Here is a 23,784-nt window from a genome sequence, read left to right on the forward strand (position 1 = left end):
AGGCACGGCGTCCAGTCCCGCTCCATGGCCGGAGCCTTCCTCTGCGCCGGTGCCCAGTCCAGGCACGGCGTCCAGTCCCGCTCCATGGCCGGAGCCTTCCTCTGCGCCGGTGCTCAGTCCAGGCACGGCGTCCAGTCCCGCTCCATGGCCGGAGCCTTCCTCTGCGCCGGTGCCCAGTCCAGGCACGGCGTCCAGTCCCGCTCCATGGCCGGAGCCTTCCACTGCGCCGATGCCCAGTCCAGGCACGGCGTCCAGTCCCGCTCCATGGCCGGAGCCTTCCTCTGCGCCGGTGCTCAGTCCAGGCACGGCGTCCAGTCCCGCTCCATGGCCGGAGCCTTTCTCTGCGCCGGTGCCTAGTCCGTGGTGTTTTAGGTCAGGGCATGACTTTCTATGTTGGTGTGTGTGTATGGTTCCCAATTGGAGGCAGCTGATAATCGTTACCTCTAATTGGGGATCATACTTAGTGCGTCCTTTTTCCCACCTGCGATGTGGGATATTGTTTTGTGTTAGTGCCATTGTGCGCTACGTATTTTGACGTTCATTATTACTTTGTTGTTTTTTTGGAAGTTTCACGATCAATAAAATGTGGAACTCTACTCACGCTGCGCCTTGGTCCGATTATTTATATAACGATCGTGACAGTATGGAAGGTTTGATCAAATATGAAATCTCGTATTGATGCAAATTGTCTTGCATGTATTTCAATTCTACATGTCCATGAGGATTGAATTATTCGTAAAACAAAAAGTTTTGTCTTTACTGATTTCTCTATGGATGCAGCTATGTCCGGTGATGAATGATTCTATAATGCACACATCTTTTTTTTCTTTTTGAGAGGAAGCAATTATTTGTGAGTTACGTCCAGATGTTTTTGAACTGACCAGATGTGAGAGGCTGTGATCTCTTGAGACATGTTGTCTTACCTGGCGCTTCATAGGGAGAAAGCTGTAAATTGTGATGGCTCAATAGCAGCACGGTTCTGGAGCTGCACCAAAGAAGCTCTCTAATTCTTCTCCCCATGCAGGGCTGTCTGTAATATCCTGGGATCTCAGCCCTTATCACTTAAACTGCGGTTTGTACTGGGCAATAATAACTTAGCACCCAGAACAAAATCTCCCATGTCCCACTGGACACAGACGTCAATTCAACTTCTATTCCACATTCGAAACAACGTTGATTCAACCAGTGTGCGCCCAGTGTTGAATGGCAATGCAGAAATAACGTTTTTCTGACACACAACTTGCTTAGCAGCAGCAACATTGTGTTTGTATGTCAAAACAGGGCCCTTGCTAAATTCTAGCTCTATTTGTGTCAGTGGCACATCCAACCCTGCTCCAGATCTCTCTCTAATCCAAATATGTCTGGCTTAAAGTCCAGACTTTCCCTGTGTTGACATTTGAGTCATGGGTAAATTTAAACTGTGTTTTTGACCTTGGGTCAGACACCTACCAACTGTATTGTATGATAGAAAATGACCCCTGCCAGTGCCAACCTACCTGATTGAGTGGCCTGCCTGTCTATAAAACATGTAAACAACATGTAAACCTCCCACGGAGGTTTATTATCCTCAATGGAAGGTCGTTAACCTTAGCTAAGCAGGTTTTTATTGTGGCATATGAAGGTCGATGACACTCTCTTCTCAGGCTAAGTGGATTGTAGAGATAGGTTAAATAAATATCAGCCGCAATTCTGCCTATTTTACCTTATTTGTACAGTCACCATGGCGATTGATCTCAATAGCATTTCACTAGTCCTGAGTTAAAATTTGTACAGTATATTGTAATGAAGTGCTTGTGTATGTTATTCTGTCATTCTCTCCATTGTTTAAAAAATGATTTGTACAATATTATATATCTCTGGTTTATTTGGTCAGATTTTTATTTTGGAAGTGTGGTATGATTTTTATGTCTCGAAACTTTCCACTTACTTTCATTTCCTCCACTCCAGCTTTGACTTATTATGGAACGTTGTGGGGTCACAGTTAATTCTCTGGTGCCCGGCCACTGCACTCGGTCAGGATAGAAGGATAGAAGCTTTTCCCCTTAACTACCAGAGGGCGCTTCCTCCCTCACCGCAGGACAGGCCAGACCCAGTCTTCATTCACTCTTCACTCTGGCCCAGTGAGGTCATCTTGGTTAACCAGTTGTTGACCTCCTGGCCTATGCCAGGGTAGAGTTTGACCAATGCACAGTTCTCATTTCCGTATTGGTTGTTGTTTGAGTAAGTGAATGTCTACAGTATATGTTTAAGGCAGTAGAAATGTACCTGTATTTAGTTGTAATAGTCACTGAGGCAAGGATAATTTAGCTCTTGTAAATACACAAGTATGAAAGCTCACAATGTGTATCTACATTTAATTTCATATTTCAGGACTTTCCTCTATTTTATAATGTTCTGGTATGACACTTCCATCAAAGCAGTTGAAATAGTAAATGTCGGCATCAATTGAGCATGTGAAAATGTATCTACAATTCTATTCTGTCAAAACATATGACCTATAAATCTCAATACTGTGTTAAAAGTGAAAATACAATAGAAAGCTGTGAAGAGGGCAGGGTGACATCCTCCATCGGGAAATGTGAATCCTAATTAGAAGGACTGTAAAATACGAATGTGGATTTGAACAGTTTTATGGCCATTTCATAGTTTCTCCTCATGTCACTTGAAAGGACAGTCTCATTATAATTGAATGGAAAGAGCTTTGAAAGTAAAAAGTCGGCCTCTCTTCGCTGATGCCATCTTTAATGAGAAGACATTACTTGCCCTTGCTCTGGGCAGCCAGTTAGCTCTTGGGGATAGGGACCAGAGAACAAAATGGCCATAGTCTCTAGGGTCCTCATTTCTCAATGTTGTGTAGAAAAGCTTCTAAATTAACTCGTACAAAGAGAATTTAGAATGTTCGCAAGTACAAAAAAGTTGGTATTTATCAATTGCTCGTACGCTTGATTTACACACACCTGTAAGTATTTTGCCTTGATGAATCAGACACGTTCTAAAACACTGTGCCAGTGCACGTGAAGTCTCATTTACATAAAGAACCGCCCTAAATGACCATTTATGGTCACAAACCTACCCTTTAAAGCTGCAAGAAATGTCACAAATATTTGGCTACCAACATGGAGAAATCAAAGAAGGCAAAGATAAAAACTTTTCGGACGGAGAAATAGAACTTTTGATCCCTGAGGTGGAAGAAAAACAAGCTATACTTTTTGGAGCCCTCAGCAATGGCTTGACAAATAAGAGAAAAAATATTTATTGGGAGCAGGTTAGAGCTGTGGTAAATTCTGCCTCATCTGACTGCAGAACAGTTAATGAAATTAAAAAGAAATGGTTTGATTTGAAAACATATGCCCCCCAAAAAATTATGATCCACAAAAGATATATAAGTGCAACAGGAGGAGGGCAGAGTGACTCTTCACTGTCTGCTATGGACCAGCACATTGGCAGCATAATTGGAGAGACCTCAGTTTCTGGCATCATATGTGATGGTGATATTGAAGACCCTGTCCCAGACCCTGAAGGAATACCAGACACACCAACTGATGGTAAGTCAAGCTTAATTTTCGCAACCATGTGGACCACCATATGGACCACATCTAAATATTTTTTCTTGACAATAAATATATAAAATATATACAGTATAACAAAATGAATATAACAAAAATAACAAAACATGAAATCTTGACACATGTGGGTGATTTGCCTGACCCCTCAGCCCCAGGCCTACAAGAAGGGTGTCTTTGGCGAGCGCATCAGCTGTGCCGCGTGTTTTGACTGACGCTGTCCTGAAACAACAACAAGAGATCAACACATCAATTCTTGGACTCAAACAGCAGCTGGAGGATGTACGCAACGGCCTGAGAGAGATAAATCAATCATTGAAAGAACTTGTTGATCGTGTCAAACATGTGAGACAATAAATTCGGGTGCAATGTAAATGTATTTTCCTTGTCGATTTGATTGCAATATTTGGAAGAACAGATACCTAAAACCGTTGTATGATATTGACTCTTGTCCTCAGTGCCAGGGCTATGGGTGGTGGGAAACACTCCCTGTCAGGCATGGGCTCATCGGGTCTGGGTGGATCATTCAGTAGAATGCCACTTTTGATTGCAATGTTGTGGAGCACACTGCAATCATTGACAATGTAGCAAACCTAAAAAGGAATTTGCACATTGTATTACATTCACGTAATGGCATTTGAAGGCACGTCATTTCAGAGGCAAACCTTGCTAGGCTGGTATTGCAGTGTGCCTCCTGTCCCAGACAAGCACAGCCAACGCCCTTTCAGCAGGCCTATGGTGCGCTCCACTGTCCTTGTGCGTGCGTGGGCTTGGTTGTACCTTGCCTCTTGTTGGTTTGAGGGGTTTGTGAAGGAAGTCAGACATGTTTTTAATGGGTAGCCCCATTAAAAATAAATTATATAAAACCTTGCAAATTAAACAGTCACTTACCAATAAGCCATCCATGATCAACAACTCATTCCTGGAGGTTAAGGCCGGCTGAACTGTTCTGCACAATGAATTAATCATGTGTCCCACCTGGCCATTTGGCCACTACGTTCAACAAAGCCAAATGTGAATCATAGATGACCTGCACATTGACAGAATGGAAACCTTTTCTGTTGACGAAGTTGAATTCGCTCAATGATAGTGATTTTATTGCGATGTGGGTGCAGTCAATTGCTCCAATGACATTGGGAAATCCAGCTATGGTATGGAAATCTCTTTTCACTCTGGCCTGTTGCACAGCAGTGTACGGAAACTGTATGTATTGTGGGGTCAATTAAATAATGCCATGAAGGACTGCAGGCAATATTCGGCTCATGGTTGGTTAAATGCCAGACCGATCCGCATTCTCCCGTTGGAATGTTCCAGTGGCCAAAAATCGCAGGTTGGAGAGGACTTGGGTATGCACTGGGATGGCACTGGTGCGTTTCGTATCCCTTTCTAATACTGGAGAGAGTTGGTGGCAGAGATACAATAAAATATGCCTTGGAAAACTAAATCTACTAATAAGGCAAGCGTAGCTCTCAGCAAAAAAAAATCTGCACGCTCATTGAAAACACGCTCCCTGCGTTATTGCAGCTTGTGCTAGATCCTCCAGCAATGCACGATTTGCCATTTTGGACAAGTCACAATGCCTCAGTCTTGCCCTTTATATCATTTAACTGGTTTAACTAAATTGCCTCCAACCTTGCATTCCACTCTTTTTCTAATTGACTTTATTATTCAATTAGGCTTAAATTAGGAGAAAACTATTAGTAGCTTAAGTGTCTATAAAAAAATAAATGAATAAACTATTCATGTATTATCTATTTTCTTCATAGTTTCTGATTTGGTCCAGTATGTCAATCCTTTCTCCATTTGGTGGATGGTATTTCATTAGCAGTTTGACTTTTCACCCACAAGGTGCTGTGCATACGCATTTACGCACATTCTCAAGCGTAAGTACAAATTGATAAATCCCACACTTTGCTTAGAAATGATCGCACGCAGCATTGATAAAGGAGGGCCTAGGTATTTAGGGTTAGAGGCTCTCTTAACGGTCTGTAGGCATTCTTTATCACAGAGTTAATACAGAGTAAAGTGAATGGCAAAGTAAAGCGCAATTTACATGTGATATATTTTATTCAACCCCAAGTCAATGCTTGGTCAAGGTTCAATGAGAGGCACTGTCACAGGGGAGCTGTACTGGGGCGTCGCGAAAACAGTCGATTTTTAGCTTTTAAATGCATACAGTAGTTTTTGCCGGTGTGAGCAGAGAGCAAGCCACTTTCTCAAGTGTTCTCGGGCATTGAATAATCCACATATATAACCTTAGAACCATTCATAGTACTCCCAGTTCCAGTCTCACCACTATTTCCTCACTGTGCTCTGCCTTTCTGTTAGGTAGTTCTGCATTTCTTACTCGGTGTCATTTTCCAGTCACCACCTCTGTTTTCTCAGTAAGTCTATGCTGGCATGTAGCTCTGCCAGTAGTCCTGCCAGTGCAATCTGTTATTACTCTAACCTTGTTCCAACAGCAAGGCCTCTCTCCTCATCAGTAGACTGGCAGACCATTGAAAATTCATTATTTACGGATGCTTGCATCCTTTGTATGCTAACTCACTTCCAGAAATATCTTCTACGGTAAGCTGCATAGGGAATCATGTACTGTACCATGTTTTGTTTTTCATTTGACCTCTTCGAAAGGGATGACATTTGCTTATTATTGATGGCCTTTCACAGTCTTCTTTCAACCCGAGAAAGTATACAGTCCAGAGGCAGTTATGTTCAGAAGGCAATATGCTTTTTGGTGGTACCGAGTTGAAATGGGATGGTTTTTTTGGAGGATGCGGCTGACTTGTTGACAGTTCTGTTGATTCTGTTTATTCTCCTCTAACCTACAGATATAGGATCTTAATTTGATCACTCATTTCTTGCTGACAATTTTCTGAATGTTGTGATTTACATAAATTTACTGAAAACACAATAACACATGGTTATTTTAACAGTATTGCACTTTTCAGACTAATTTTGGCCAACTAATAGCCTAACCACCCATCAAGAAACATTATGGACTAAACATTCAAATCCTGTTGCTGTGGGATTATTTTGCTGTGACAATATAGGTCAAATTAAGATCCTACATCTGTATACCTCACACTAACAGCTAGAATCATCCCAGGACACATTTATATCCAGCCAGCTTTCCTAAACCACAGATCAGAACCACAGGTCTCCCTCACATTGGTTCTACGTGAGATCATGGATCTAGAGGAGTTTCACCACACCAGCGTACTTCACCAGCTTAATTCATATGAACATTTGAAAATATGTCCCCTTCTGAAGATCTGTTTGCTCTGTTCTCACACAGTAGTAGCTACAGTAGTATTAACACATACTCATGTTACTGTACAGGGACAGTTGGTTCAGTACTCCAAGTATGCTGTAAAAAAAATGCAGCATGAAGACTAACTTCTTATAATCCATAAAGGTATTTGGTTATTCTTAGCACACTGATTGAAGGTAGCACTGGATACACACAACTGGATACACAGCTCAAAAGCTGGGACTCATGCAGTTTAATTCCTATTTACCTGTGACAATCGTCGCCATTATAGTTGTCAGTTGACAGAGGGGATCATATATATTTCTGCCAATATTACTGTAAATATAAAAAATCTTCCCCCACAATATTTGGACAAGATTTCTTTCTCATCAGAAAAAGCCATGATTCATAGTCTACGCTGTACTAATGACAGCCTTCACTTGAGATAATGTTTTCCAGTGTGTAGAACCTGGGTGCCTGCGTTTCACTCTCCATAGCATCCTGTGGTGTGTGTGTGCATGCGTGTGTGTGCGAGTGTGTGTGTCTGGCCGTGCCGTCCTCTCTGTACAGTACCATAGCCTAGCCCTACGGACAGCAGCAGTTGTCAAGACAAACAGAATTGGTCGTCGCTGCACCGGGGCTGGGGTTGCTGGGGAGTCCCTCAGGAGGCACTGCTGATCTGAATGTTATTGTTTTAAAACTTTTTTTGGCCGTGCGGCAGGGCAGGGGTTAACCTCCTTGTGGCCAGGGCTTCATAACTATTCTCTGTAACTGGAAGTTTCTGGCCCGGACCAGGTTAAAGGGTTGGAGGGCGTACAAAAGAACCAAACCTTGGCGGTCAGGATGTGGGCGCTCACCGTGCTACAAGAGACCCGGGCTGCTAGCACCTCTGGGACCCAGGGATATTATCAACAATGGGTAGCAGTGGGTAGCAGGCCACGAAGCTGTGTGTGTGTGTGTTTGTGGGTATTTGTTTGTACAGTGTGTGTGCATAGAGGGGCTAGACTGGGCTGAGTAAGGAAAAAAAGTCTTCCTGATGAGCTAAGTGACTGAGCTGAGCTAAGCACTCTGCTGCCCAGGGGTCTATTGCCCTCATGTTTGGTCAATTGCGGCTGTCCCCTGTCACTTCGGTTTTTGTAGGACAGACAAGTATCACTAATGATGTTTACAGGAAAGGTGAATCATGGTGGAGTGGGATACCAATCAAAACGGCGCTTGAACACATTTGGTAATGGCGCCGGAGGAGATGGCTGCCGTTTTACTGTCCCCTAACCAATTGTGCTATTGTGTGTGTTTTTTCGCATTATTTGTAACTTATTTTGTACATAATGTTTCTGCCACTGTCTCTTATGACCGAAAAGAGCTTCTAGATATCAGGACAGCAATTACTCACCCCGTACTGGAAGAATCCTTTTTTCTTTAACGAATCTGATGCAAAGGATTTACTCCAGACGACCGACAAGGCTCTTATCCCCATCATTCGCAGGAGAAAGAGACGGAGATATCGGGGACGTAAGTCTGGGTGCCTTGTAAGGATCCGACGGCGAGTGGGTAATCTGCCTTTACGATCGATCCTATTAGCCAACGTACAATCACTGGATGGTACAATAGACGAACTACGAACATGTATATCCTACCAACAGGACATTAAAAACTGTAATATCTTATGTTTCACAGTCGTGGCTGAACGAAGACATACATAACATACAGCTGGCGGGTTTTACACTTTTTCAGCGGGATAGAACAGCAGCCTCTGGTAAGACAAGGTGTGGCGGTCTATGTATATTTGTAAACAACAGCTGGTGCAGAAATTCTAAGGAAGTCTCAAGGTTTTGCTCGCCTGAGGTAGAGTATCTCATGATAAGCTGTAGACTACAGTTTTTACCAAGAGAGTTTTCATCTATATTCTTCGTAGGTGTTTATTTACCACCACAAACCGATGCTGGCACTAAGACCGCACTCAATGAGCTGTATACGCCCATAAGCAAACAGGAAGACGCTTATCCAGAGGCGGCGCTCCTAGTCTCCGGGGACTTTAATGCAGGGAAACTTAAATCCGTTTTACCTAATTTCTACCAGCATGTTAAATGTGCAACCAGAGGTAAAAAAAAATCTAGACCACCTTTAATCCACACACAGAGATGCGTACAAAACTCTCTGTCTCCCTCGATTTGGCAAATCTGACCATAATTCTATCCTCCTGACTCCTGCTTACAAGCAAAAACTAAAGCAGGAAGCACCAGTGACTCGGTCAATAAAAAAGTGGTCAGATGAAGCAGATGCTAAGCTACATGACTGTTTTTCTAGCACACATGGGAATATATTCCGAGATTCTTCCGATAGTATTGAGCAGTACACCACATCAGTCACTGGCTTCATCAATAAGTGCATCGATGACGTCGTCCCCACAGAGACTGTACGTACATACCCCAACCAGAAGCCATGGATTACAGGCAACATCCGCACGGAGCTAAAGGGTAGAGCTGCCTCTTTCAAGGAGCGGAACTCTAACCCGGAAGCTCACAAGAAATCCTGCTATGCCCTCCGACGAACCATCAAACAGGCAAAGCATCAATACAGGACTAAGATTGAATTGTAAATACTACAAAGGGAAGCACAGCCACGAGCTGCCCAGTGACACAAGCCTACCAGACGAGCTAAATCACTTCTATGCTCGCTTCGAGGCAAGCAACACTGAAACATGCATGAGAGCATCAGCTGTTCCGGACGACTGTGTGATCACGCTCTCCGTAGCTGATGTCAGTAGGACCTTTAAATAGGTAAACATTCACAAGGCAGCAGGGCCAGACGGATTACCAGGACGTGTACTGCAAGCATGCGCTGACCAACTGGCAAGTGTCTTCACTGACATTTGTAATACCAACCCGTTTCAAGCAAACCACTATAGTCCCTGTGCACTCCACACTGCACTTTCCCACGGGGACAAAAGGAACACCTATTTGAGAATGTTATTCATTGTCTACAGCTCAGCGTTCAACACCATAGTGCCCTCAAAGCTCATCACTGAGCTAGGGACCTTGGGACTAAACACCTTCCTCTGCAACAGGTTCATGAACTTCCTGACGGGCCGACCTCCAGGTGGTAATGGTAGGTAACAACACATCCGCCACGCTGATCCTCAACACGGGGACCCCTCAGGGGTGTGTGCTCAGTCCCCTCCTGTACTCCCTGTTCACTCATGACTGCATGGCCAGGCACGACTCCAACACCATCATTAAGTTTGCCAATGACACAACAGTGGTAGGCCTGATCACCGACAATGATGCCTATAGCCTATAGGGATGAGGTCAGAGACCTGGCCGTGTGGTGCCAGGACAACAACCTCTCCCTCAACATGATCAAGACAAAGGAGGTGATTGTGGACTACAGGAAAAGGAGGACCGAGCACGCCCCATTCTCATCAACTGGGCTGTAGTGGAGCAGGTTGAGAGCTTCAAGTTCCTTGGTGTCCACATCACCAACAAACTATCATGGTCCAAACACACCAAGACAGTTGTGAAGAGGGCACGACAAAGCCTATTCCCCCTCACGAGACTGAAAAGATTTGGCATGGGTTGTTAGATCCTCAAAAGGTTCGACAGCTGCACCATCGAGAGCATCCTGACTGGTTGCATCACTGCCTACGGCCCAGTACATCCCTGGGGCCAAGCTTCCTCCACCCAGGTCCTCTATACCAGGCAGTGTCAGAGGAAGGCCCTGAAAATTGTCAAAGACTCCAGCCACCCTAGTCATATACTGCTCTCTCTGCTACCGCACGGCAAGTGCTACTGGAGCGCCAAGTCTACGTCCAAAAGACTTCTTAACAGCTTCTACCCCCAAGCCATAAGACTCTTGAACAGCTAATCAAATGACTAACCATACTATTTGCATTGCCCCGCCCCTTTTTTGTGTTGCTGCTACTCTCTGTTTATTATCAATGCTTAGTCACTAACTCTACCTACATGTTTGAGAATTTCAATAAGCATTTCTCTACGGCTGGCCATGCTTTCCTCCTGGCTACCCCAACCCCGGCCAACAGCTCCGCACCCCCCGCAGCTACTTGCCCAAGACTCCCCAGCTTCTCCTTCACCCAAATCCAGATAGCAGATGTTCTGAAAGAGCTGCAAAACCTGGACCCGTATTAAAATTGTCCGCCGCCATTGTTGCAACCCCCATTACCAGTTTGTTCAACCTCTCTTTCGTATCGTCCAAGATCCCTAAAGATTGGAACTGACTATCCTACCGATCCTCGACTTCGGCGATGTCATTTACAAAATAGCTTCCAATACTCTACTCAGCAAACTGGATGCAGTCTATCACAGTGCCATCCGTTTTGTCACCAAAGCCCCTTATACCACCCACCACTGCGACTTGTACGCTCTTGTCGCTGGCCCTCGCTACTTATTCGTCGCCAGACCCACTGGCTCCAGATCATCTATAAGTCTATGCTAGGTAAAGCTACGCCTTATCTCAGCTCAATGGTCACGATAACAACACCCACCCATAGCACGCGCTCCAGCAGGTATATCTCACTGGTCATCCCCAAAGCCAACACCCCCTTTGGCCGCCTTTCCTTCCAGTTCTCTGCTGCCAATGACTGGAACGAATTGCAAAAATCGCTGAAGCTGGAGACTTATATTTCCCTCACGAACTTTAAACATCAGCTATCTGAGCAGCTAACCGATTGCTGCAGCTGTACATAGCCCATCTGTAAATAGTCCACCCAATCTACCTACCTCATATTGTTTTTATTCAGTTTTCTGCTGTTTTGCACACCAGTATTTCTACTTGCACATCATCATCTGCTATTTATCACTCCAGTGTTAATTTGCTAAACTGTAATTACTTCGCAACTATGGCCTATGTATTGCCTTACCACCTCATGCCATTTGCACACACTGTATATAGACTTTCCTCTTTTTTTCTATTGTGTTATTGACTGTACGCTTGTTTATTCCATGTGTAACTCTGTGTTGTTGTTGTGTCGCACTGCTTTGCTTTATCTTGGCCAGGTCGCAGTTGTAAATGAGAACTTGTTCTCAACTAGCATACCTGGTTAAATAAAGGTGGAATTTAAAAAATAAATAAAAAATAGCATATTACCTCAATTACCTCACTAACCGGTGATCCGCAGATTGACACATTTTTCTGCTGCTCTTGAATTATTTGTTACTGTTATTTTTTATTTTTTACTTAACACTTATTTTTTCTTAAACTGCATTGTTGGTTAAGGGCTTGTAAGTAAGCATTAGTAAGTTCTACACCTGTTGTATTCGGCAAATTTGATTTGATCAGGTGGAAATAATGTACTGCATTACGTATACATTAAACATTTTCATGAATATGTTGTTTCTTTAACAAGATTAGTTTGGATTTAGATGAGTAGACTTCTGCTGCAGTGGCACTAAGACATGAATCACAAGTCATGAATCGTATGTGCTTGACATAGAGACCCTCACAAGTCACTGTTGATTGGGAGAAAATGAAGTAAGAATTCCTTTAAATTCAGAGTTCTCTTTAAGTGGGCCTGACTTAGTGTGTGTGTGTGTGTGTGTGCATGAGACTGGGGGATGAGGACAGCATGAAGTATTGCAGTGACAGGGGGGAGCTAGTTGGATGTCCCAGGGTAGGGGTTATTGTGTTATATTTGGCACTTCAAGTAAGGACCTCCAATCCAAACACTGAAGGCCCTTCATAGGCCATTACAAACGTGATTGACATGGAATCCAACCACTCGGAGGCCTGCCGATCAAAGACGAAACGTTATGCCAAGGTCTGGTCACGGAGGGTGGCAATTCAAGCAGTTGATTATTATTACTTTCAAATAGTCTGCGTTCTATTGATTTGGGACTATCGGCTATAACCGATGTCCCACTATAGTTGTTGGTGACCTTATTATCTTGATGAAGGTTGATACAAATGAAAATAGATGTTTTATTGTCACCTACTGTATACTGGATAGGTGCAGTGAAATGGGTTGTTTCCGTGGTGAGCCATAGTAGTACAGCGCCCCTGGAGCAAATTAGGGTTAAGTGCCTTGCTCAAGGGCACATTGGCATATTTCCCCCCTTGTCGGCTCAGGTATTCAAACCAGCGACCTTTACTTCCATTGACTGTCTCTGTTCCGTTTTGCATATTAGTGTGCCATTATCTACTTATCACTAATATTCAAAAGATGTGCAAAGCCCTACTTGAGACCTGTGGATGTGCAGTCCTCAGCGTTTCTGCTCCTGGTGGGAAAGGTTCTCTGTGGCATTTGTTCTCATCATTAAAGCAGTTCCCTCCTGAATAGGGCCTGCCAAACTATGCGATGTCCTGCTGAGCCGCAGGATGAGGAATGGCTTGCAACGAAGCCTAGCAGTTCATACTTCCTACTAGTGACACCCAGCATCAATCTTAGCCCGCTCCGGCCCCTCAAACCAAAAAAAGGGTGCTAGCAAAAATCGAACAATGGCTAGATTATAACTTCTTCTGTGTGTTTCTTTAACAGTTGATCTAGTTCCTCCATGGGCTCTGACAGGAAGAAGTGTAAAAGCACACGTTAACGACTGGAGTTATTACACACAACGTCCATGACTCTTTTTCTCTCTCTTTCTCATTCCTCTTACCCTCCTGTTCGGTTTATGGTGGAACTACAGATTGAATTTTGTTCCGGAGAGTAGGGAAAGTTTGAAATCCAGTCCAGTAATATCATTGCACTTTTAAACCAAAATTGTACTCTCACTGTAGTTTGAACCATCTGTCCTCTCACACTAGTTGATAGCTTGTTGACGTTACAGAGGTGTCAAGTATTGGCAGGCAGTTTTTTCTAAGAGGTGAGAGGGTTCACCCTGTCTCCTAGGCTTTGGGAGTTCCTCAAGACAAGGCTTGCTGATTTTGATGGTTAGGCCGCAGCTTCTTGGACGTTTAATTTGAGGCGTTCGAGGACCGATCATGGCATTCTCTTCACAGACACCTACTGTACACACCTTCACACACACTTTCTACACGGTGTGTTTGTTCAGGTGGCGTCTCTCGGCCCATTGGGTTTAAAGGCTCTCTGTTTCGATAGAATTCACAAGTTATTAAACACTGAAAGAGCCATACAGTACCTTCAAGATGTCAATTTAGAATGAACTCTCGAAATAGAACGAATGGAGAGCTAGACCAGTGAGTATCCGCTCATCGTACGCATGACTATATTTAGCAGGCAAAAAATGTGCCTCTACATTTTCAAAACCCAACTTTGTTATCAACTTAATTAGAGTTGAATTATTTGTTTTTGTTATCATTTATTGTGTAATCATAGCACAATTGCACATCAGGGCTACCACATGGGTTTTTAATGGGTATTGAGTAACTTTCACTGCTTTTAATGAAATGTATATGTTACTATAGATAGCCTATATGGGGGCTTTGTGGTCCAGACTTAGCAATGGTTCCTCTACTCCCATGTAGATGAAGCCAAAGCGTTTGAGGGGTGCCAATGCCAAAGAGCACAGAGAAATGGGTGGTCCGGAAACAGGAGATCCAGTGAAACTTAACAAGCGTGTTTCTTTGGATGTTAAAATGAAGTGTAATAGTAATATTAATGTAGCAAGTATCACAACACAGCAGAGGAATGTAAACTGCAGCACAGGGACATGGCTGGAGACTAATGCTTTTATATCCTAGTTGTCATAATATCGTAATGTCCCTCTATGGTTTGCTAGATTCTTGGTTTGCTAGATTTTCTAAACAGTGTTGTGTGTCGTTTTAAAAATGAAGGTTGCTAAAACTTTTTTTATTCAATTCAATTATGCAATTAATTCCATTCATTAATTCGATTTCTCAATTTTTTTATTCAATAAATTCAAAGTGTGTGCAAGCGGAGTGCAAGCGATGACATGCATGTACAGTAGCTATATGTGCAAAACGCCCAGGCTTTGTAGTGGCAATATGTACGTTTTTGGGCGACCCAGACCAAATTCACATAGAAACATGAGTTATAGATATATCATTCTACTTGAAAGCAAGTCAAAGAAACGGTAGATATTTCTGTGTTTTGTTTTTGCGTCTTTTACTTTTGGTTTTGTACACCAGCTTCCAACAGCTTAAAAAAACAATATTTTGGGTTTTGGAAAATAGCGGTTTAGACGGTTCAATGATTCCCTACACTATACTATCTTATTTTGTCACATAAACTGAAATTAGGCGAACTATTAGAGTTTTAGCAACCAAGAAATGGGGGAGCGATTTCTACGTAGTGCACCTTTAAATCTGTACAGTATAGGAAGTAACGTACTGTTTGCACTTTGCAATTGCTCCTCATGGTCATTGACAGATTAAAAGCAGATCACTTTGTAACAGTATGAGATTAAGAGATTGGATTGTTAGACAGTGTTATGTGATGCCCTGTCTATCTGTTGCTAACTCTCTCTCTGTGTGTGTGTGTGTGTGTGTGTGTGTGTTCCCACGATAGACTTGAACCTCCTGTGGGCTACCCACCAGGTCCACCACAGCTCAGAGTACTACAACCTGTCCACAAGCCCTCAGACAATCCCTCACACAGCAGTTCTCATCATGGGTAAGAGCCCTACTCAACCACTGGAACATCTATGCTATTTTATTCTATTATATTCTATTGTGAACAACATACTCTTTGTGTGATGCTGGAGATGGCAAAAGTTGATTAAAAAAACAGGTTTTATTGTCACACACCGGATAGATGCAGTGAAATGTGTTGTTTTACAGGGTCAGCCATAGTGCAAATTAGGGTTAAGTGCCTTGCTCAAGGACACATCGGCCGATTTTTCACCTTGACGGCTCGGGTATTCGAACCAGTGATCTTTCGGTTACTGGCCCAACGCTCTAAATGCTGAGCTACCTGTCGCATTAGAAATGCAGATAAGTCCAACATTTGCTCCTTCACCACAACATATTCTGTGTTATGCACAAAGTATGGTATACTGTTCTATAGCCATAGTCATTGAGTACATTTACATGTACACTAATAATTTGATTTTAAACTGATTAACTGATCATGGCAGTAGGCCGAGTATGGCATTAGTCATGTAAACACCTTACTCTGCTTGTCTTAATCGGCGTACTGTCACAAGTACACTCTGATTAAAACACACATTTCTTTTGTTGTTGTTGCAATCTTTCGAATGATTAGGACATGTAAACACTTTAAATCGTAGTTCCAGTGGTGTATTTGATATGCGCATGTGCTAGCACAAGCCAAGTGTGCCTCCCTCTTTAGTGCGAGTGAAGTGTTTTCAGAACAACTGAAAGTATGCATCTTCGAAGTAGTTTCACGTACAAACTTTATATGTCCCAACTCAGAACCAAATAGGCTCCCCAAAAACAACATGATCACTGTGGTAGATTGTTTATTTTGATTGGTGGTTTCCATGTAAATAGGATTATTGGAGAAATTGTTTTTCTTGCAAAGCATGTAAACGATTTAAATTGAACTATTATATTGATCTGACTATCCACAATAATCGTCTTATTGTGTGCATGTAACCGTATTCATTGTGTCTGTCCTCAGGTGTTCTATCTCCCCATGGCGTTGGCAGTACCACCCTCTGTGTTTGCTGTTCACATCCAATTCAACCTGGTCTACCAGTTCTGGATCCACACTGAGGTAGATACAACCCACAGTACCACCCAGTCTCAGGTTACCATCCACAAGACCCTAGGGCCTACCTGGGTCCTATTCATTAGTGCACACCGTAGCCAAACTTTTTGAAATGGAAAACAAAAATAAGCACTTCTTATTGGATAAGCTTAGGTAGTCTCTCCCCGTTTTGGCCCATTTGCTTCTTTTTCATGCCTATTGAATGCGACCCTGTTTAATTATGATTATTCATGTAGTCAATATTCTACAAGATTCATTATGCATATTTCCCAATTACTGTAATAGCTTAAACTGTAAAATAATTCAGAGATAAAGCTACTTTGGCTGAAAGTTATCTCACTCTAGTCCCTATACTATCTGCTGTTAAGTGGAGCTCAAGTCAAACCTGTGTTTAATAAAAAATAATGAGATTTTATGAAATATTCCAAACAGAAGCAAGACCAATCGTTCTCCTTTAAAGTGACTGGTAGTATCATTTTTACAATCCCCAATCGTTAGGGGAATGAATGGAGTTGGAATCACTTCCATCTTTTACTACACTATTAGTGAAAACAGTCATAAAATCACAATTTTCTGTGGGATAGAATTTATGATTTCTTTATAGACTTTTTTGATGTTGAGTAATTTATTGGCATGCGATTCCCAGACCTGATCTGGGAATAAGAAGTTTAAGTGAAGCAAAACCTTTTTCATTCAAGATAAAACTCTGGCTGTTGCCAGACCACTCATTACATGGAAATAATGAATCTTTTAAAAATCATTTCCCAGACTGACTCTACGATTACTGGTAGACTTTAACATCAAAATGTCTGTAAAAGTCGCACCCAAAGAAAAATCAGATTCTTCTGAAATATGTGCCTTATGGCATGATCTGTAATGATTTTTATTTTTGTGTGTGTGTGTGTCTGCTTTATAGAGTTATTGAACAGCCATACGTGTTTGATTATGAATGACTGAGATATTGTTTTGGAATGCTTGTGCATGCATTCATTTGTATGTCTGGAAGGAAGTGTGTGCGTTCATATTAGCTAGTAGCTACTATTACAAGCATGCTTGTATGTATACGTGTGTGTGTACAGTGTGTGTTCAAGTGTACTGTATGTAAGAGCATTATCAACAGTGTCAACTGCTTTATAGTCTTGGCACCGCTCGCCATCCTAGTGTTGCTTTTACTTCAAATCTATAAATATTGTTCTTTCCATCTGGGAATTTGGCCACCTCATGATTTCCATCATTCTTAAAGCTTAGACCTAACTCATCAAATAAGAAAATGCTTTAGTCTTATAAATAAGGTGTCGAGACAGATACATTTAACCAAATTGCCAAAAAAGATCCCAGGAGTGCACGACCAGTTAAAACATAAATTGGCAAGAATCTCTATTACAATATTTTTTTAGTCCAGGACTAGGTTTAATCTATGTTTAATCGATGTCTATGGAAACCAGCCCAAATTGTAGCAGCTAGGCTATTACATTTTTTAAATATTTTTTTTGTTTCATGTATGTACATTCTCTGTCTTTCAGGTGATCAGAGATATGGGACCTCTGGAGTGGGTCCTAAACACCTCCAGTCACCACAGAGTTCACCACGGTAAGAAAGAAAGCCTCTTCTTCTCTCTCAAACACACATATTCTTGCCATATTTGACGTGAGCTGATCAGTGCAGTATTGGTGAAAAAGGAAAATGATGTGTTGCATTTCATTGGCAGGGCGAAATGATTATTGCATTGATAAGAATGACAGGAGAACTCTGATAATATGGGACAGACTATTTGGTAAGTAAAGGTTCACAGGGTGATTGCTTATTGTAATATGGCATTGTCGGTATAACTACATTCTCTTACTTTGATTTATCAGGTACATTTGCTCCAGACGGCGATAAAGTTGTCTACGGTCTCGTACACAAAACAAACACATTAGAAATCCTCCATATTCAGGTTAGTCCCAAGAGAAAATACAAAATACAAGATTATTTTCTTATTTGCTGTGTTTTATTTTGTACAATGTAAGATATAAACTACTAGACTATAAATGTATATACAAGCTATCGAAGAGCAAATTGTCACAGTGTTTAGACTGAGCTGACACTGCATAAAAACAGTCTGATTGTCCCCGTATTACATCAGTGGAATCAAACCATTTGTAGAGCAGTTACTCTCAATCACTTTGTACGAGTAAATGTTACCACTGGAACAGCCATGCTGTAACCATAACATTATTACGCAACCTTAAACAAACCGCCCAGCAGAGGTGAAAGAATCCAATAAAATGAAATACTAGAAGTTGTGTTTGATTATTTTCACTGCCATTACCGCTGGCAACTTACTGCATGAGTAATCCCTTCCAAATGGAGGACCATTCTCGACACAGTATTAACTAACGCACAGATTAGCATTGATAACAATGAGTATGTAGTAATATCAGGGCTTTTATAGTAAAACTGCTTATGTAATATAATGTGACTGTAATGTGACGGTATATCTATTATGTTTTTTCTTTAGTTCAATTACTATAAATACTTGTGGAGGAGGTACAACAGATACAAGAAAATCTTCAATAAATTAGGCGTTCTCTGGAAAGGACCAAGTTGGAAACCTGGCAAACGCAAAGCTGGGGGATCACGCAGAGGTGCCCGAGGTACTGCCACATTCAAAAGGAAGACACGTTTTGTCATTAGAGGGGGAGAGAAAACGAGAGAGCGATAGTTAGAGAGGGTGTGTAAGCCGTGGGGAATCATGGAGAGAAAGAGAGTAGGAAGAGGGAGTTGAAGACAATGTTCTTGCATTTTTGGTGTGTCTGCATTCCCAAAAGGGGCACATTTGACACTTTCATACTTCATTACCTATCATTATGATGCAAAGAAAAACACTATCCTTACTATGCAAATGACTCACAGTGTTCTCACTTGAAAGATTCACATTTTATACAGCCTTCACATGGAAACACCACACCAAATAAATCCTCGAGGCCTTTGTAGGGGGAACACTAAGTTCATTTTCACTTTAAATAGTACGTCTGTGGGTGCCCTGCTCGGGATCAAAAGGGTGTGTGTGTGTGTGTGTGTGTGTGTGTGTGTGTGTGTGTGTGTGTGTGTGTGTGTGTGTGTGTGTGCTACTATAGTGCCCATCAGGAGCCCCGGCGGTTGGCTTTGAAAAAGCGCTGATGGTGGCACATATTTAGACCTTTCACACTTTAAAAAACTCCACCCCTCGACTTTATGATTAAATTGTCCCTAAACGCTTGCATGGTGATTCTAAACATGTGGAGGGTGCTGGAATTTGACTGAAATATCTTGAAAGGCTTGCCATTGTAGGCCTAGACGGGTATTTTCTAAGGAGAGCGAGAGAGAGAGAGAGAGTCAGAGTCGAATGTGTTGGCTTTTGAGGCTAAGCAGAGCTGTGGGCTGGAACACCTACAAGGGTAATGTGAAGGAAACCCACATGTGGCTAACTCACCCAAGACCTCTGGAAAACCCCTGCAAGAATCCTGTACCAATTCAACATCTAGTTCTCTACAATTTAGTGTTTTAAACCAAGTTTAAGGTACATACAGTGTAGATGTTCTATAGTGAATTGTTTCAAAGTATCTTATGATCTGCATATAGACAAGCCATGACAATATGGCCAGTTTAAAAAATCGCAGCATTCAGGAATTATGTTATATTGTCTTATCTTTTTGCTTAGCTGTATTATATTTCTGTTTTAATATTTCTGATTTATGTCATTGACAGGTTACTGGAGAAGAGCTGCCATACAATCCCAGTTGGCCTTCTGGCTCTGCAAGTCTATGTCTGCATACATGGTCTAATGTTGTTGTGTGTTTACCAGGATCTGTTTGAGTCAAGACTGGTATGTACTGTCAATCCCAAGAGTTACCAGTCATAGATAATTAACTGGGATTGAAAGCACATGGGCTCTATCTTATTTTAGCCATTTGAAATAATGTCATTTTCATTTTCTTCAAAGGAACGAAGTCACAAACATTCAGTTTATTTTATGATGACATGCTTCATGTGGTTGTTTTTCTACAGTATTTACACAGAACAAAGTGACTCTGCTACCATTAAGTCAGAATGACTCACTGTCAATCCTCTTTAAAATAACCTTTGTCTATTATTTTCCACTCTCAGAGCCAAAAGCCCCCTCCCCCCACTTTCAAAAAACCCAAGTCAGGTTTCCTCAGCAGTTATCTTTGGACTGCTTTTTTCCCCAGGCATAGTTTCGGTTAGCCAAAATGTGATGTCCCACCCAACACTTCAAACTGAGACAAAATGGCCTGTCTTCATGTGATTCCTACCTCCATGGTGTTCCCTTAGTTGTGGTCCTCCCTCCACATAGGCCCACAATCAAAGAGTTCCCCCCTCTTATTAGCCACCAGCACAGCAGCTGGTGGTCTAACAGTGAACAATAACACCTTAATTGCCAAGTCAACCACTTCCCAACCATTTCCCAACCTAAATAGCCTTCAGGATGCTGTAATCAGGATTTCCAGGGAAAATAACAAAGTTAGGACCTTGGCCTGACAATAAATCATGTGCATGTATGCATACCTCCATGTTCACTAGGCACGTATTTACGGTGACTATTGATGATACGGTGTAGCGCAATTTATGGTCTTAGCCTTAATTTAAAGACATTAAAACGTTTCAAACAAATGAAGTTAGCCTTTAATTACATCATGGTTATAGCCCCGTGTAGCTCCAGTTTCTTTCAGGTTGGGTAATTTTACGATTAGGACAGACAGGTAAATTTACCAAGTCGAAACGCTAACTCCTCAACTCAGAATCCAACCAATCTCTTGTCCTGAAAAGAATAATGGTAGTGATCATAACCATGATAATAACACGTTCATCTCCAGGTCTCTGGGGATATAGAAACAATAACATAATCAGTCCAGTGCTGGAGTCACTGAAGCACCAGCAGATGGTGAATTTCATCTGGGAGTTTTATTTTCACTCACTGTTATTGTTGAAATATGATATGGGACAAAAATTTTAAAAAATCGCACTAAGCAGGCATGAAAATCCAATCATTTAAGTTGTGTCTAGGGTCCATTCCCCCAGGGTAGAGAGAGTCAAAGTAAAGATCATGTAACCTAACTGACCTGCTTTGACTCCTGGGTAACAGTACCAGTGGGTACAAGACAGTATAATAACCTAATAAAATGTAATAAATCAATAAAATACAATTACCAAATAATACATTGCTGAATAGATTGGTAATTAGCTTACAATAACTGTGTAGTTACTGTATTACTGTCAATTTAGACCTCACCTTAAGCGTTACTGACTGTAGTGATGGTTAAGTTTACTGTGTGTCTTTGGAATACATATAATGGAAACGTTTTAGTATAGTTGATTCATAGCCTCTTATTTGCCCCAATTGAATACATACAGTAGCGCCCCGCCTATACTTTCCCACGTGTGGGTTAGGGGAATATAGGGTTTAACGATTATAGGGCCTGTACCATATAAACGTGAAGAAATACTACTTTATTCCTTCCTGTTGATATGTTGATGCCATATATGGCCTGCAGGGAATGTGCATTGTTGTGTATGTACTGCATGGAAGGAGGCCAGTGACGTTTGCATGTCAGGGCCTCTGAGTGGAGTGTTGGAGATCCAACCACTGCTCTGGCAGACCAATCTAGTCCCTTAGGAGAGGCTAGTCTTACAGCTGCCTTTTAGGTTAGGAACTTAAGTCCATGCATTTTCACCACTCATATATCCATCCACAGGTTGGGATTGTGTGCGAACAAAACACAAACAGCTCACTGAGGTCAATGTCAATGTGTACAGTATAGGACTAGTGTTCCCTATAGTGTATAGTGGTACTGAGAGCTATGTACCACAACGTCTTCCACTCTGGTCAAGTCCCTTAGCGGGACTCAACAGACATGGCCAGAGGTAATATCCCTATTATATTGAGCGTGAGAAAGGGAAAGGGGATACCTAGTCAGTTGCACAACTGAATGCCTTCAATCGAAATGTGTCTTCCGCATTCAACCCAACCCTTGTGAATCAGAGAGGTGCTGGGGCTGCCTTAATTGTGTGAGTCACGGTTACTGGCAAGACTCTGCACTATATTGTGTTGGGGAGCTAGATGTAATATAATAGCTTACTGTGTAAAGATGTGTAGTCTGGGCTATTAGAAGGGACATGGTTCATGACTTCACTCGTAGTCAAATCTCCTGTGCCCATAATTCACCATACAGATGCAGGATCTTAATTTGATCCAGTTTGCTTCAACAGGAAAAGAATCCTACAGCAAGAGGAAATGTGAATTATTATGTTGATTATAATTTATGGACATTTTTGTAGGGGTTGACACATTTTTCGTAAGGGAAAATCAAGTCTGAGATTTCAACGAGGAAAGACAAACATCAGAAGCCATTTTAAATCTCAAATACACTGCAAGTTTTACATTTCCTGCATTGCATGAAAGTTATCCTGCAACAGGGTTCTCAAATTAAGATCCTACATCTGTACTTGATGTTTATGTATTTTTCCCATAACTTTTTCTCAAGATTAGCATTATTTGTGTGTCTATATTATAGATGCTATCCCAACTGACTGTTCTGATGACTGGCTACATTCACCGCAGTCTGACATCCATTGGCTTCATCATTAACCAAAGGTACTGTACTGTCCCATATCACTGTTACTGTACTGTTATCCATCACTCTAAATAGCTTGGAATTAGCACACACAGATTGGTCCTCTTCAAGGTTATGTGATCCAACCCAATTTAAATCAAACAATTTAGAAAATTGACATGGGGAAAAAAACTCCAATGATGACTGATCAGTAGATTCTCTCATATCTGTTGGATTTCAATGCCATGACTGAATTGACTTGAATCAATTGAGTTCCTTATTGGCGGTTGTTACGTTCTTTCCCTATGCAGGTCAACGGCATCCATGTTGGAGTTGCTGCGCTGTGTTCTGATGGTGATGCCGCTGCGATACGGCTACATGACGGCACCAGCACCACTGGTTGTGCCCATTGAGGTAGGAGACTGACCGTGCTGCTCCGACAAAACATTTTAGAACCCCCTTTTGGAGAATGATACAATATGCTACTCTAACATTTACAACACTAATTCTTCAAGAGGTGTGATAACTTGGTATCTTACTGTAATGTGAAGCTAGAGATAAAAGTAGGCATTTATCCACGCCATTTCATTGTCCCAAACATATTACTAGGAAATACAGACATACTGTACGTGACAATGAGACATAAACATACTTTCAGAGGTAACAATTAGTGTAATACAACCCCATTAACCAATCAATAAGAACGTTGTTTTTGACGATGACCGTGTGAAAGAGTGTCAGGAAATAGTGCACTTAGCAGTATGCCCTCCGGGC

At 41.9% G+C, this 23,784-nt stretch overlaps 1 long non-coding RNA gene and 1 pseudogene across 1 annotated transcript; both read left to right on the forward strand.

The window, feature by feature from the left end:
• Window positions 1–23,436, forward strand: part of LOC120047146 — a 31,569-nt pseudogene extending 8,133 nt beyond the window's left edge.
• On the forward strand, window positions 3,403–3,932 carry LOC120047589. Its single transcript, XR_005476907.1, has 2 exons — window positions 3,403–3,545; window positions 3,722–3,932. It is a non-coding gene; the product is annotated as an uncharacterized LOC120047589 (long non-coding RNA).
• Window positions 23,437–23,784: the final 348 nt, after the last annotated feature.

The sequence above is a fragment of the Salvelinus namaycush genome, chromosome 5 (assembly GCF_016432855.1).
Source record: "Salvelinus namaycush isolate Seneca chromosome 5, SaNama_1.0, whole genome shotgun sequence".
NCBI classification, from domain to species: Eukaryota; Metazoa; Chordata; class Actinopteri; order Salmoniformes; family Salmonidae; genus Salvelinus; species Salvelinus namaycush.